A 15,612-nucleotide genomic window follows, 5' to 3' on the forward strand; every position below is an offset into this window, starting at 1 on the left:
CCCCATCCAAAAATGGGCAGAAGATCTAAACAGACAGTTCTCCAGAGAAGACATACAGATGGCCAAAAAACACATGAAAAGATATTCAACATCACTCATTATTAGAGACATGCAAATCAAAACCACACTGAGGTACCACCTTACACCAGCCAGAATGGCCATCATCAAAAAGATCTACAAACAATAAGTGCTGGAGAGGCTGTGGAGAAAAAGGAACCCTAGTACACTGTTGGTGGGATTGTCAATTGGTGCAACCACTATAGAAAATGGTATGGAGATTCCTCAGAAAACTCAAAATAGAACTACCATTTGATCCAGCAATCCCACTCCTGGGCATCTATCCAGAGAAAACCATGACTCGCAAAGACACATGTACTCCGATGGAAGCCACCTACATGTCCATCGAGAGAGGAGTGGCTAAAGAAGATGTGGTCCATATACACAATGGAATGTTACTCAGCCATTAAAACGAATGAAATAATGGCATTTTCAACAACATGGATGGACCTAGAAATTATCATGCTAAGTGAAGTCTGTCAGACAATGAGACACCAACATCAAATGCTTTCACTGACATGTGGAATCTGCTAAAAGGACAGAATGAACTTGTTTGCAGAACAGATGCTGACTCACAGACTTTGAAAAACTTATGGTCTCCAGAGGAGACAGTTTGGGGGATGGGGGAATGTGCTGGGGTTGTGGGATGGAAATCCTCTAAAATTGGATTGTGATGATCATTGTACAACTATAAATGTAATAAATTAATTGAGTAAATAAAAAAAAGGTTTATAAGAAAAGGTTCCTGAAGTAAGGCTATAAATTTGGTAGAAAAAAATCAAGTAAAGGTTTACAAATAGACTGGCCAACACTGTTGATTGCCTTCTCTCTCTCTCTTTCTTTAATCTTTTTGCCTTTTCTAGACCTGCTCCCGCGGCATATGGAGGTTCCCGGGCAAGGGGTCTAATTGGAGCTGTAGCTACTGGCCTATGCCAGAGCCACAGCAATGCAGGATCTGAGCTGCATCTGTGACCTACACCACAGCTCAAGACAAAGCCGGATCCTTAACCCACTGAGCAAGGCCAGGGATCAAACCTGCAACCTCATGGTTCCTAGTCGGATTTGTTAACCACTGAGCCACGATGGGAACTCCTGATTGCCTTCTCAATAGCCATTCTACTTCCTTTTTAAAAATACTGATAGGAGTCTATTTTCAGAAATAAGAAAGGTTAAAAATGTCAGATACTCAATTCTAAGCCTACTTTGTAGGTGCAACGATGTAATCCACTTCTGGCAAAGTTGTGTGGTGCTTCTAAAGTATGAAGAAAGGAGTTCCCATCATAGCTCAGTGGTTAACGAACACGACTAGCACCCATGAGGATGCAGGTTTGATCCCTGGGCTCGCTCAGTGGGTTAAGGATTCGGTGTTGCTGTGAGCTATGGTGTAGGTCTCAGATGCTCCTGGGATCTGGCATTGCTGTGGCTTGAGCATAGGCTTGCATCTACAGCTTCAATTAGACCTCTAGCCTGGGAACCTCCATATGCCATGGTGCAGCGCTAAAATGACAAAAGACATAAAACAAAAAAAGTGTGAAGAAAAATGCAGAATTCCCATTGTGGTGCAGCGGAAACTGATCTGACCTGGAACCATGAGGTAGTGGGTTTAATCCCTGGCCTTGCTCAGTGGGTTAAGGATCCAGCATTGCCATGAGCTATGGTGTAGGTTGCAGATGTGGCTCAGATCCTGTGTTGCTGTGGCTGTGGTGTAGGCCAGCAGCTGTAGCTCTGATTTGACCCCTAGCCTGGGAACCTCTATATGCTGCAGGTGTGGCCCTAATAAGCAAAACCAACCAACCAACCAAACAAACAAAAAACAAAAAAGAAAAATGCCACTCTCTCCTTCCTGTCATGATGCAATTACAGGAAGGTAACGGCCATTTATGAGGTGGCAAGCCCAAGGATCAAAGCCAAAGGCTAAGAATGGAAATGATGGAAAGAAATAAGATCCTTAATGATATTATTGAGTTGCTGAACCAACTCTGGGGATACTGTTCTTCCAAAATCTTATTATATGTGAAAAATACCTATTTTTAGTTTTCATTATATATTTTATTATTAGAAATTAAGTTTCTCCAAAATGACACAGACTGTTCCTGTTGTTACAAGAATATAGCCAGCACAGTCCTCTGGGTCAAGACTGAGTCTCCCAACCCCCCATGTAAGTACTCTAAGGAATCTTTTTAGCTTTTCATTTATATGAGTGAAGTATGACTTTTGTGTATGTGTGCTGGAGAAAAAGGACAAAAAAAATCAGTCCATATTGAAACTTGAAGACTAAACTATAAGATGGGTGTATGCAATAAAGCACTAATCTACTATTAGGCTCCTGAAATCTAGGTTTTATGGTTTAGTGATGTTTTCATTACTTCAAAGACTCTGACTTCGTTTCCTCAGAGGCATCACAAAAGCCTCCATAGGAACACAAAGAGAATGAATTTCACAGCAATAATATGAAAATAAAAAGAAGCAAAGGATAATGTGCAGTGAACTACTCATTAATGGAAAGTGTAAAGGATAGGTGGAAAATGTTAAGAACTTTGAAAATGTTAGAAGTCTTTTCAAAGGACAAGGTCTGTGATAACAAGGTTCATGGTAACCAAGTGATGCCTCATTCAGCCATATCCTGTTGTCATTCCTGCATATCACGTTGTTTTGAAATTTTAATGTGGGAAAGCAAGTCTTTAAAAACTGGACAGAATTTAAAATTCATATATCTAATATACATATCTAAATTTATGAAAAATAATTTTTCTTAAAAATAAAATCTTCACTTTCCTTAGAATGGTATGGTGAGAAAAGCACTCACTTATCAAGAGAATACATCATTATTATCACTATATTATTATTATCATCATCATCATGAACAACTACAATTTACTGAATACCAAGTATACACCAGGTGCTCTATCTACTATGTGAATTACATACATTATCTCATCTAATTCTCAGACAACTCTGAGTTAGTGCTATTATTATTCCCAAAGCACAGAGAAAAAGTCACTTGACAATAAGTGGTAGAGTTCTGATTTAAGCCCAACACATTGACTCCCAACCTCTGTGTAAAGTTGCAGAGGAAGCTTAAAAACATAGAAATAGACAAATGAATAAACTAGGGTCCTTATCTGGTCATAAAGGGGTCTTTGATTTATATATATTAAGCACAGTTACTCTTATTCAAATTACTCTTTACAAAAAGCCTTATGTATGGCATAAGAGGAAATTATTTGAAATAGGCTTGAGAAACAGAGAGGGTGGTATAAGAATTGTTATGTGACTAGTGCATTGATGAAAATATTTATGTGCATGGGAATCTCAGCCATTCAGGTTTAAGAACTTCTTGGAAAAAGAACTTATAAAACTATGATCCTGGTTATCAGGACAGCAAACATTCAATCTTATACCACTGACAGCATTTGAAATTCATTTATCATATAATCACCTCAAGTTTGAAAAATACTACCTTGAAAGTAATTTTGAAACCTGGGGATAAACAAGGCATATTTTTGAAACAAGTGCCTTTTCTCCCTAAAATTTAATTGGTATCCCATTTCTTTTCTTACACTTTAATGATGTTTGATGACATCATGAGGATCATAGTGAATGTCTATGATTTAATGTTTTAGTTTTAGTTTTACCCTCAAATGAGAGAAACAGAGTGACAGAAAGAGAAACCGAGAGCACAGGTGTACACCCAATCTTGGCGAGCAGAACATATATAGTTTTTGTCCGTCCAGCATCCCATCTTCCTGTTAAATGCTTATCTTTTTTCTCTTTGAGGAAGTGCTCTCCACCTACTCCTTGTAATTTTAGTAGAGATGTCAATCAAGTGTGCCCTGTTGCTTTTCTCAGTTGACTCTTGAGTGTGGTGGGTTCAAGGACCCAAACTAGGCTACTCCAAGGAAGTTGACAGAGGAGGAAATGACAGGAGGTTGGAGAGAGTTTGGAGCTGAGAATTCTAAAGGCAACACTTAAAAAGGAGTTATATGTGCTCCTGCTTTAGAGATCCTAGGTCCCTGCTAGCTCATATTCTATCCCGAGATCTAGTTTTTAAATCATTCCTTTCATCTCTATGAATGTGGGTTTTGTTTGTTTGTTTGGCTTGCCCATAGCATGCAGAAGTTCATAGGCCAGGCATCAAACTTGTGCCACAGCAGTGACAGTGCCAAATCCCCAACCTCTAGGCAACTCCTCTAGGAATGCATTTTTGATAAATAGCCCTCACTCCCATTTCCTTTGTTTTCCCTGATTTAATCAGCCAGTGAGTTGTCAATATTTCCAAGTGAAGATCAGCATACTAACTACTGGTTAGCTACCTCATTTCTTATCCACAAGCACTTCTCCCCACCCTTCTTTCTGTTGGTGACTGTCATGTAACACAGTTCTGTCCAATATATAAGTGAAAGTCTTCTCCCTTATAGGGAGAGGTTTCTGGGAAATCTTTGACTTCATGATAAAAAGCTGATACAGCTTTTTTGCCCTCTCTTGACCTGTGGAAATGGTGGCCAGTGGTATAGCAGTCATCTCATGACCAGCAGATGATAAGCATAAGGAAAAGTAAAAGAAACAAACAAAAAACCAAAAACAGAATCACACATACACACACACAACCTGTGAAGACACCAGTCTTGACACCGCTGAGTCTATATCTCCCTACTTCCAGATGTCTTAGAGACAAATAAAGCTTCATTTATTTAAGCTGCTACACATAGTTTTGTGTTCTTTGGAGCACCTGCAATCATGATATAAACTCCAGCTAATAAAATAGGTATATAGAAAAGAAACAAAAAATATGAATCCTTTGAAACACAGAGGAATTTAGGGAGGTTTGGGAGGAAGAAGAGTTACAGCCAGGTGAATTTAGGTATACCTGTTAGTATTGGGCCTCTATAATTTTTCCACTGCTGTTGATCAGGCTTGGATTGCAGTGAACCTTGGAGTTGATATTAATGCAGAAATGAAGGACATTGATTCCTGGATACAGGGCTCTTGGCTTCCGAAGATGGGGATTATATGTGTGTACATAAATATGTGTTGCATTTGTACCGAGGACGATAAAGATTGATCTCACCCAGAAGTCAATTTTGCTTAGACAAAGGAAAGCCCAGAGTTTTTTTTGTCTGCCCATAATACGGTAGTATTAAAATAAAATACTATTTTGTCAGTGCCTTTTTCTTTTGTTTCCGATCCTAGACTGCAGGGAAGACTCACAAATTCTCCTCAGAGATTGAAAAAGGTCAATAATAGAAATGTTGTTTTTCTCCTCTCACTAACTGATTAAATAACTCATGGGCATACGTACAGCTACACATGCATTTCTAAAGAAAATCATTCAAGGACTGCATGATTTCCTGAGGTGACCTCCTGGGTGCTGAAAAGTTAGAAAATGTAAAGTCTAATGTAACCAATAAAAGAAAGAATCTGTATGCTTGGCGTTGTGAGAGTTTTGGGGTAAGTGACAATTTAGCCAAGGGGTATAGTCCCTGCGAGAGGCAGGTAGTACATGTTTATGCAGCTCTCTCTTGATGAGAACAACCTTCCTAAGAGAATAAACTAGATTTAGGGCTTGTCCTGTGAAAATTGTTATTTCCTCCCAGTTAACTCACTTGCATAATTTCAGGGCTTCAGCTCTGATGGGGCTACTTTATTTGCAGCATTTAGACTCAGTTAATGACTGTTTTCTCATAGCTAAGGGCAGTTGACTAGAATTAGGAGGTCATTGGCTATTAGCATTTGATTTCCTTGCTGATGCCAAAAAGATGAGTTGGTGGGGGGGGGGAGTGTGGGCTCCATCACTCATATTTTAATTTAGTCTCATTAGATGAGAGTCCCAAATGATGTCTCAAAGATGACTCAAATTTTCAGATGGGATATGCCTGCCTTTGCCCTGTGTCCAGTCCTTCATACAGTGGGCATATCCAACAACACAGTTGTCAGGGGAGCATGCTTTCAATTCCCAGTCCCGGGGAGAATGAGCTCAGGCTCGAATTATCATTTATGGTGATTGAATTGCTTTCTGAGAAGGAAGCCTCACTTGCTTGTGGACTTTATGGACGGCACTCTCAAAAATTGGCCAGTTAATCTCTTTAACTGTTGCATCTTTCCTAGATCCCATTGTCTTCTTTGTAAACGCTGTAAAATTGAGAAATGTAGTTTAAGCAAAATGCAAATGCAGTTCTGTCTTAGGAGGAGGGAGCTGCTATCTGTAACATCCTGGGGTGGAGAGAAAGAAAGACAATAGGATGGCTCTTTTAGAATTATAACACAGGAAATATAATGCAAAGTCAAGAAGCTGATGTGGGAGTATGGTAAGAATATTTAGTGAGAGATCCCCAAGGGAAATGTGGAATTTCGGGTGAAGCACAATGACAAGCACATCCAGTTACTCACCCCACCTGATATAGTTTTCTTTTTTCATTTCAGGCTCACGGAATCTGAAAATTGTTTTATGAACAAAGAGAGTAGGCCCCCTTATGATGGCAGTTGTTAGAATAAAGGTATAGGAGTTCCCATTGTGGTGCAGTGGAAACGAATATGACTAGGAACCATGAGACTGCAGGTTCGATCTCTGCCTTTGCTCAGTGGGTTAAGGAGCCGGCATTGCTGTGAGCTGTGGTGTAGGTTTTAGACACGGCTTGGATGTGGCATTGCTGTGGCTCTGGTGTAGGCCAGCAGCTACAGCTCTGATTAGACCCCTAGCCTGGGAACCTCCACATGCCACAGGTGCAGCCCTAAAAAAAAGACAAAAAGACAAAAAAAAAAAAAAAGAATAAAGGTATAAATAAAGTAATGGGTAAGCATACAAAAAGGAGCAACTGACTGCCAAAGGAAGAGGAAGTGTAATTTGAGTTACGTACTAGGAATAACGAAAAAAAATATAGCTAATGCTGAACACTTAGGTGCAATAAACATAGTATATACTGTGCTACGCATATGATGGTTGAGGGTTTCAACTCATTTAATCCTTACTACAACCCTCTGAGAAAAGTACTAATGCATTATTATCCCCATCTTACTGATGAGGAAACTGAGACACAGAACGAAATTTGCTCAAAGTCATCAAGTTGGTAAAAGACAAAATGAGAATGTGAAACCAGGGCCTGTGAGCTAAGCCACTAAAAGTTACTGCCTCGGATTTTTGAATCAAGAATAGGAATTTCCAGATTTTGAAGGACTGTTCAGGTGTAAGAAGAGTATATGTAAAGGCATAAGGCAGCAGAAAGAAATGGTGAGAGGACCAGAAGCCGAAGAGCAGCTAAGGTTATGGCTGTAGGAAGGAAGAAGCATAATGGGAGGCTAGCTAGGTGGACTGGAGCCACATCTGGACAGGCTATGGAGACTGACATGGAGGGAAAGAATGGTTATAACTACAGAAGATTATTTTTAAGATTATTTTTAATTGTAGTTTAGCAAGATAACTAATAATAGTGATAAAGATGGACAGAATTCTGGCAACAGGGTGGCTAATTATTAAGAGGCCTAATGATAAATACCGAGAGAGGACTGAGAGAAGGCAGTGTGTTTAGAGAGGAAAGGTTGAATTTGAGTGATTTTTTTTTTTTTTTTTTTGGCTGCACTCATGGCTTATGGAAGTTCCTAGGGCTAGGGATCAAATACCAGCTAAAGCTGTGACCTACACCACAGCTGTGGTAATGCTGTATCCTTTAACCAGTGGGAACACTGAGTGATTTTTTTAAAAGATTTTTATTCAAGTATAGTTTATTGGAGTTCCCATTGTGGCACAGTGGTTAACGAATCGGACTAGGAACCATGAGGTTGTAGGTTTGATCCCTGGCCTCGCTCAGTGGGTTAAAGATCCGGCATTGCCTTGAGCTGTGGTGTAGGTCGCAGACGCGGCTCAGATCCCGCGTTGCTATGGCTCTGGTGTAGGCCTGTGGCTACAGCTCCAATTAGACCGCTAGCCTGGGAACCTCCATATTCCTCCATTTGGTATTGGTGACCAAATAAAAAAACCCAGTAGAGTTTATGTACCATGTTCTGTCAATTTCTGCTGTATAGAAAAGTGACCCAGTCATACACACACACACACACGTTCTTTTTCTCATTTCTTCCATCATGTTCTATTGCAAGTGGTTAGATATAGCTCCCTGTGCTATACAGCAGGACCTCATTTCTCATCTAAGAGTCAATCAACACGAAGGTATTGGTGACCAAATAAAAATGGAAGGTGATAGAGAAAAAGAGTCACAGATGATCTTTTCTAATAAGCATTAATATTATGAGTAGAGAACATAAATGCAAAATGCAAAAGGGGTTTGACTGTGACATAGTATACAGGAAACACGATTATTTCCATTGGTCAGGCCATAACTGGAATATGAATTCTTCTGGATATCTTGTATTGAAAGTGACCATTGTTAATTCTTGTGGAGAAAAGACAAGAGGAAGGGAGAGTCTTGACAGAGGTATTATGAGGAATAAGAGAGGGGTTGAAAACATTTAATTTAATCAAATAATTATATAAAGCATTTATTTAGGGTGTATACTCTGAACTCAAGTCCTGATAGTGGGGTATGCATGACAATGATGAAAGAACCAAGCTCTTCTTAGCTTTTCAACTTAGCAGGACAATAAACAAACAAAAACTCCTCTCAATTGGTTCGCATTAGCAAGAAAAGCGGACACTTGAAGAAGACAATTTGACAATGAATATTTCAGGCATAGAAAAGTGACAATTCTTCCTTGGTTTTAGTGGGCAGAAATGGGTCAATACACAGAAATTTCAGGAAAGTCGATTTCCATTTAATATAAAGCCGTCGAAACAACCACAGCGGCTCTCTGGGAAAAGGAGATTTTATCATCAATAACTGTGCTCAAACTCAGTTTAGATGATAGGGATTTTACAGAGGAGAGTTTTGCCTTAGAAGGGAGATAAATGATTCCTAAATCCCTTTAAATCTAAGATTGCACAGCAGATGCATGATGCAGATCATACTACCTGCAAAGAGAGGATCTGATTTCAGGTGTTAGAAGGCATGATTTTCCTGGCCCCGAATTTCCATATCCATAATGTGAATTTAGATTAGTTATTTCTAAGGTGCCCTGTTGCTTTAAAAACTTCAATAATTTTAGAAAGAGTTGATTGATAATGTTGAAAATATTGAATGACAGCATGTGGAATATTTATTTACTAGAGTAAGAAACAGAAAAACTTTGCCCGAAAGTTTTCAAGAAAGAGTCACCATTAAATCTACACTTAGATTGCTTGTCTGGCAACAATGAGTAGACATAATAACATCATCTAGTATTTATTAAACTCTTCCAGCAACTGTGCTAAGTACTTTATGTAAATGATATCATTTAATTCTTATAAAAACTCTATATCATAGGTACTAGTCACGGTTATGGAAACCAAGACTTGGAGAGATTAAGTAATTTGTCCAAGAACATACAGCTTAGGAATGGTAGAAATATATTGGCAGTCTGAATCTGGAACAGAGATTGACAAACGTTCTCTATAAAGGGTCAAAAAGTAAGTATTTTAGGTTTTGAGGGTTACATAAGTTCCCTGACATGACAGTCTTTAAAAAGTATAAGTTATTTTTAGTTCCCCTGCTCTGAAAGACCCCAGCTTCATTTTGGATCTAAACTGAGAGTTGTAGCTTATATACCCCTATTCTGCTTTCTTACAATGACACCCTATTGCTCCCCCCATGCCCCCCAGTGCCCTGTGGGGGGAAAATATTTATTGAGAACTTATTATGGGCCAAGAATTGTGCTAATACTTCTCATGTACTATCTCCTACAATCCTCATAAACAGCCTTTGGGCTTGTTTTATACCCTCATTTTAGAGATGAGAAAAGAGGCTTAGAGACTTTTCGGTAGCATGTTCACAGTTACAAAGCTAGTTAAGTACATGCCAGAGCTGTGTGGATCCAGACTCTGTGCTTTTTTATCTCCTACAGTAGGGAGTCTGAGTAGCGTGAACTGGGCCTGGGGCAGCGATGGAGTGGCATGATAAGACTGCTGTCTGTGGTGTGAAAGCCACCCGAGCTTCAGAATCAGCTGGGTTTGTGAATTCACTGGCTATCAGGAGGGATGGATTAGTGGAAGACACTCTAGGGATGGAAACTGAATGATTCAGAGAACAGACGGATGTAGGCCTGGTTTGAGGGGATAAACAGGCTGATAAAATGTGGAGGAGGGACAAGATCCCATATAGCTTAGGCTGTATAATTAGCTGTTACTATAGGCAAGTAATTTAACATAGCTTGGCTCCAGTTTGCTAATGTCTCAAGTGAAGGCGTTGAATGAGATGGCCCCTAGGTTTTCTTCTAATAATAACATTTTGAGTCATTGTAGAGGAAAGTTCTAGGAAATTGCAAAGCAAAATAACCTAGAAAAGGCTTCCTGGGAGAAAGATTTCAGGAAAAGAATTAAACACAGGAATCTAAAAAGTATGTTGTGATTCATCTGCCATTTTCCTCTAAGTAACTAAAGATCAAAGAGGATGTTTGTATTTGCAAGGTCAAGGTAAAATGAATGTCTATAATCAACGGGCTGAATGACCCTTTAGTGGCTTAGAGAAAGATGGAAAATGTATGGGAGAAAACCAGTGGGAAAAATGACTAACAAGACAGTGCAATGGTTTCTGGTTCAAAGACTAAGAAAAAAATGGGAAATGAAAGACGAAGAGCTGAAGTGGGGTATAAATGGCCAGAACCAAAGGAGGTATAAATGAACAGGTCACTCTGATTACATGGGTTGCCTATTTAGGCAGGAAAAGAGGGTATCAATAACTCATCAAACTACCTGGTAAAATTTGAAAGGAAAATGAACATTAACATCCCTGGGGAAAGACACAGAAGATTTAGTTTTAGAATTGTAAGAAAATAAGTGTATAAAGCTTTTTACATTAAGCACAGAGGTGAAATGTTTGGAAGCAATGAAACCATAATTATAATGAGAAACAAGCAGTTTTATAATCTGCCTCTGTTATAAAGTGTCAGAAAACAAGAACCCTGTTAATATTAACATGCTTTGTGTATGCCAACAATGAATTTTTCATGAAGGGAAGAACAGAATCAAGGAAATCATTTCTTTTTCTTTTCTTTTCTTTTCTTTCTTTTTTTTGGTCTTTTTAGGGCCACACCTGTGGCATACAGAGGTTCCCAGGCTAGGGGTCTAATCAGAGCTACAGATGTCGGCCTACACCATAGCCACAGCAATGCCAGATCCAAGCCCCGTCTGCGACTTACACCACAGCTCATAGCAAAGCTGGATCCTTAACCCACTGAGTGAGGCCAGGGATTGAACCCGTAATCTCTTGGTTCCTAGTCCAATGATTTGTTTCCACTGAGCCATAACGGGAACTCCCCCCCTCCTTTTTTTTGAGAACATTATTTCTGATTATGGCATCTAGTATCAGAACATGTTCACAGAGTGCATGATTCACTGTAAAGATCTCTAAAGAAAAGACAGACCTGGATCATTGATGATATTAAATCTGTTCTGAAATAATACCAATAGTATAAAAATAAATCCTAGTTTCATGTACATGAATTAAAAACCACCTATTTGAATTCAAATACTCTAACTTAGATATCAGTGCAGTCCCTTTGAATTATCATTTATTCTATTGGACATAAACACTATATTTCTCAATACTGGATATGAAAAGAAAAGAAAAAGAAGATTGTTAGAAAAATACAAATCAAATGCACTTCTCGGAGTTTCCGTCGTGGCGCAGTGGTTAACAAATCCGACTGGGAACCATGAGGTTGCGGGTTCGATCCCTGGCTTTGCTCAGCAGGTTAAGGATCCGGCGTTGCCATGAGCTGTGGTGTAGGTCACAGATGCGGCTCAGATCTGGCGTTGCTGTGGCTCTGGCGTAGCCTGGTGGCTACAGCTCCAATTAAACCCCTAGCCTGGGAAAAGGCAAAAAGACAAAAAAAAAAAAATGCACTTCTGGGAAAATAAGAAGCTATTAAAATCATATCACTTAAATAGAAATCTACTTGTAGAGTATACAACATCATGAATGAGATCATCTTTTGTGATTCCATCTATCCTTACATTTCTAAAATTCTGTTCTGGAATCACTGCCTATGTTCATCACCTAAAATAACTTTTTCTTTGATTCATCGATGATCTTATGAAAGTGAAAATATGCATAAAAAGGTTGCCATAGAACTGACTAGACATGGATTAATATTTATCCAAAAACAGTTTTGGGGTAGGGCAACTTGTTTTGTCTTTCAGAGAATGAGATTCTCTGAAATAAAAATTTTAGACTGACTTAAACATTTCATGTAACAGTTTAGGATGGTGAATACTGTATCACTGGATTTCTCCCTTCTTCCCCTACTTCTTTCTTTTCTCCTTTATTCCTCCATTTCTTTTTTTATTTAAGTATTTATTGTGGTTGACATATATTTTATATACAGCAGTATGTGTATGTTATACCCATCACCCCAATTTATTTCTTCCCCCCATAGTTTCCCCTATGGTAACCAGGTAACCAAAAGTTTCAATTTGAAATCTGTGAGTTTATGTTTTATAAATAAGTTCTTTTGTATTATTTTTTATTAGAGTCCATATCATTTCTTTCTTAACATACAGAGGTAGAATGCTTTGTCTCTCTGTCTCTTTCTCCCTTCCCCTTTCAAAGTAATTCCAAGGCAAGGAGTGCTCAGGTGGCTACATGAAAAAGGCTAGGGTATGGAAATCTCAAGAGCTGTTTACCTAAACACAGCAACATATCAATGTAATATAAAAAAATCAGGCTTACATATACAATATTTTAATTTTTTAGGCCTTGTATGTGAATGAATTTTATACACTCAAGACTTTCTGTGTTTTCTAGCTACAATTTTTATCTGCAACTCTGACATGGCAAACTGCTATTTTCTACATTTCATTTATGTGGGTGCATGCTGCACACCAATATGTATTTCGTCTCTCTCCAACCATCTACCACGTGGATGCATTTCTTTATTAGTCAATATATATTCTGTAGGTTACATTCTGCAAATTCGAACATGAACAAAGTACAATGATATAATCCATAACAGCACACAGATGTCTTGAAGAGATTGGTAGAAATCAGTCACCAGGAGGCTGAATGTCTAAGAATCATAAAACGCATTTGGATGGCCAGTTAAGAAAACAGGTTAAAAAAGTAGTAAAATTTGTAATTCAGGATTTCATTATGACCATGGGATGAAGTCAAAGAATAACTGCAGTCAGCAATTTACATTTAAATATAAAAAATTCAGAAATCATCATGTATATAGGAATAAAGGAGATATGGATGGAAAAAGAACGAGGAGGGAGCGTTCTAACAAATGATCTTCAGATGAAAAGAGTCAATGAAAAATACCCAGCTGTGGTAAAATGCTTTCAAATTGCCATTTATTCAATTGATGCATGGAATAGGTATTTCTCAGTGCAGAGAGTGTGAACAGAAAATTATTATGAAACAGAGTAGGATTCCTGGCAAAACACCAATGAAATATACTTTCCAATAGTAAGGAAAAAGGAGGCTTTGAAATAATATCAATTAGAGAGAAATGCCTGTTCCTGGAGACTCTCAGCACTATTCCTGGAAGAATAACTATCTCGCTTAGAATCCCTGAAAGTTCTGGGAAACAGTGACCACAGAAACAAGACCTATTGATTTAAATGAACATTTCGGTTGTGGAAACATGCAATGGTTATAGTTATATCATAAGACAAGAAAAATATGTACATGCAGGAATGATACTCAAAATGTCATATATAATCAGTACTAGAGGACGGTCACAGAACAATTAGGCACAGTGACCACTCATTACAATATTAGAAGATTTAAAATGGAAAGGTAGGGGTGTAATAGTATATATTGGTGACATCAGTGGCTGAGGGCAATGACTGATAAATTCATAAGAAAATTTTCAATGCACATTTCTGAACAGCCCATTGCCCTTATAATAGAGTATTAATACTCCCAAATCAAAAGCAGTATAAATAAATAGTGGAACTATCTCAACTTTTAAAGATTCACCTTCATATGACATCTGCCATACAGCAATACCTTTATTGATAATCATCTGTAATTGACAAGAATAAGAAACTACATTGACTCAAATTACTAGAAAGAACTACAAAATACTAGGAAAATAGGAAAAAATTCTACTACTACAAAAACTGTCTCCAAATCATTTGCTTAACCATAGTCCAGAACAGCAAATTAAGAGCAATAATGTATGTAAACAAGTTTCCACTGACGGATTTAGATGCCCTTTTGAAACATTTTTTGAAAAGTTAAGAGACCACAATGGTTAACCGTATGCTAAAAGCAATCTGACAATTTCCTAAGGACTATGCAATCACTCTATACAAGTTCTAAAAGTATTATTCCAAACTGAAAGTTCCAATAATAGATGTTATGCTTTGAATAGTATTAAAGCAAAAACAATACAGGGGAACGATGGAAAATACAGAGGTTCTATACCTAGGGAAGATTTAACAGCTAAAAGTTGTCATAAATTATTCTACTACACTGAAAAAAAAATGCATGGAATTCAGCTCTCCAACTTAAAAAGATCTGAGATATAGCAAAACTATCATCAATATCAATTCTTGAGACATCAAACATGTTAATACCAAATTAGAGACTAATTAAAGAACACAGATTATATCTATTCAATCAATAAAAATTATTGAACATGTACTAAGTGCAAAGCCATGGAAAATACCAATGTTTTTTTCCAACACAGTTCCTAATTTTAAGATATGTATCGTTTCTATGGGGATAAAATACAACTAGGAAAGTAATGAATGTTGAAATGGGAATTCATTATTTTCATCTGGAAGAACTAGGGAAGGCTTCATGATGGAGTATGGTCTTTTTCTTGTGTTATGGAAGTATAAGCGAAAAATAAAAAGTGTATATACGTAAAGTGTACAACTTAATGTTGAGATATACATGTACACTGTAAAATGACCACTACTATCTAACTAATTAACATGTCTGTGATCTTACATAATTAACTTTTGTTTTTGGTTTGGGTATTAACATGCAGAGTTTATGGAGCTTGTGTTCCAGGTAGAGGAAATAATACTAATGCCAATAGTAATGATAATGATAGATAACATTTATTGTTTATGACACCCCAAGGATCTCTTTTTATGAATTAGGCAATTTTAACCCTTAAAAGCCTCATTAAGTCAATTTTTATTAATTTCATTTTACAATAAGGAAATTGAGACACAGAAAGGCTCCAAGGTCATATAGCTATCAAAGGTATGGGTTGGGATTAGAATTTGATCTGTCTGATGACAGAGCCTCAGTTCCTGGCCTGCCTTTCCATCAAAATCAGAAGTGGGTGATGGGTGTAGTTGAGTGGGAGTGTGGTGTGTGAAAGACAAGAGTGGTTGTTAGTCCAGAAGGGTGAGTTGGGGCCTATTTATTGTATTTAGGAAGGTACATTTGAGGTACCCCATCCACGGCATGGTCATATGTAGAAGCTTTATCCCCACTTTTCATTCATAATGTAGACACTAAGAGAATGTGGTACTATCACCACAGAATTCCATATATGTTAACATCATCG

The 15,612-nt window shown here is 37.9% G+C and overlaps 1 protein-coding gene and 1 long non-coding RNA gene across 25 annotated transcripts in view; both read right to left on the reverse strand.

The window, feature by feature from the left end:
* DMD (dystrophin) overlaps window positions 1-15,612 on the reverse strand; it is a 2,611,869-nt gene that overhangs the window by 272,336 nt on the left and 2,323,921 nt on the right.
* Window positions 7,743-14,804, reverse strand: LOC146394531 (uncharacterized). The gene is made up of 2 exons (XR_014835237.1): window positions 11,870-14,804; window positions 7,743-11,281 (listed from the first exon to the last, which is right to left on the reverse strand). It is a non-coding gene; the product is annotated as an uncharacterized LOC146394531 (long non-coding RNA).

Source organism: Sus scrofa, chromosome X (assembly GCF_054392235.1).
Source record: "Sus scrofa isolate SSC_HxYL_T2T_F1_AM1 chromosome X, Sscrofa_HxYL_maternal_Yorkshire_Landrace_v2.0, whole genome shotgun sequence".
NCBI classification, from domain to species: domain Eukaryota; kingdom Metazoa; phylum Chordata; class Mammalia; order Artiodactyla; family Suidae; genus Sus; species Sus scrofa.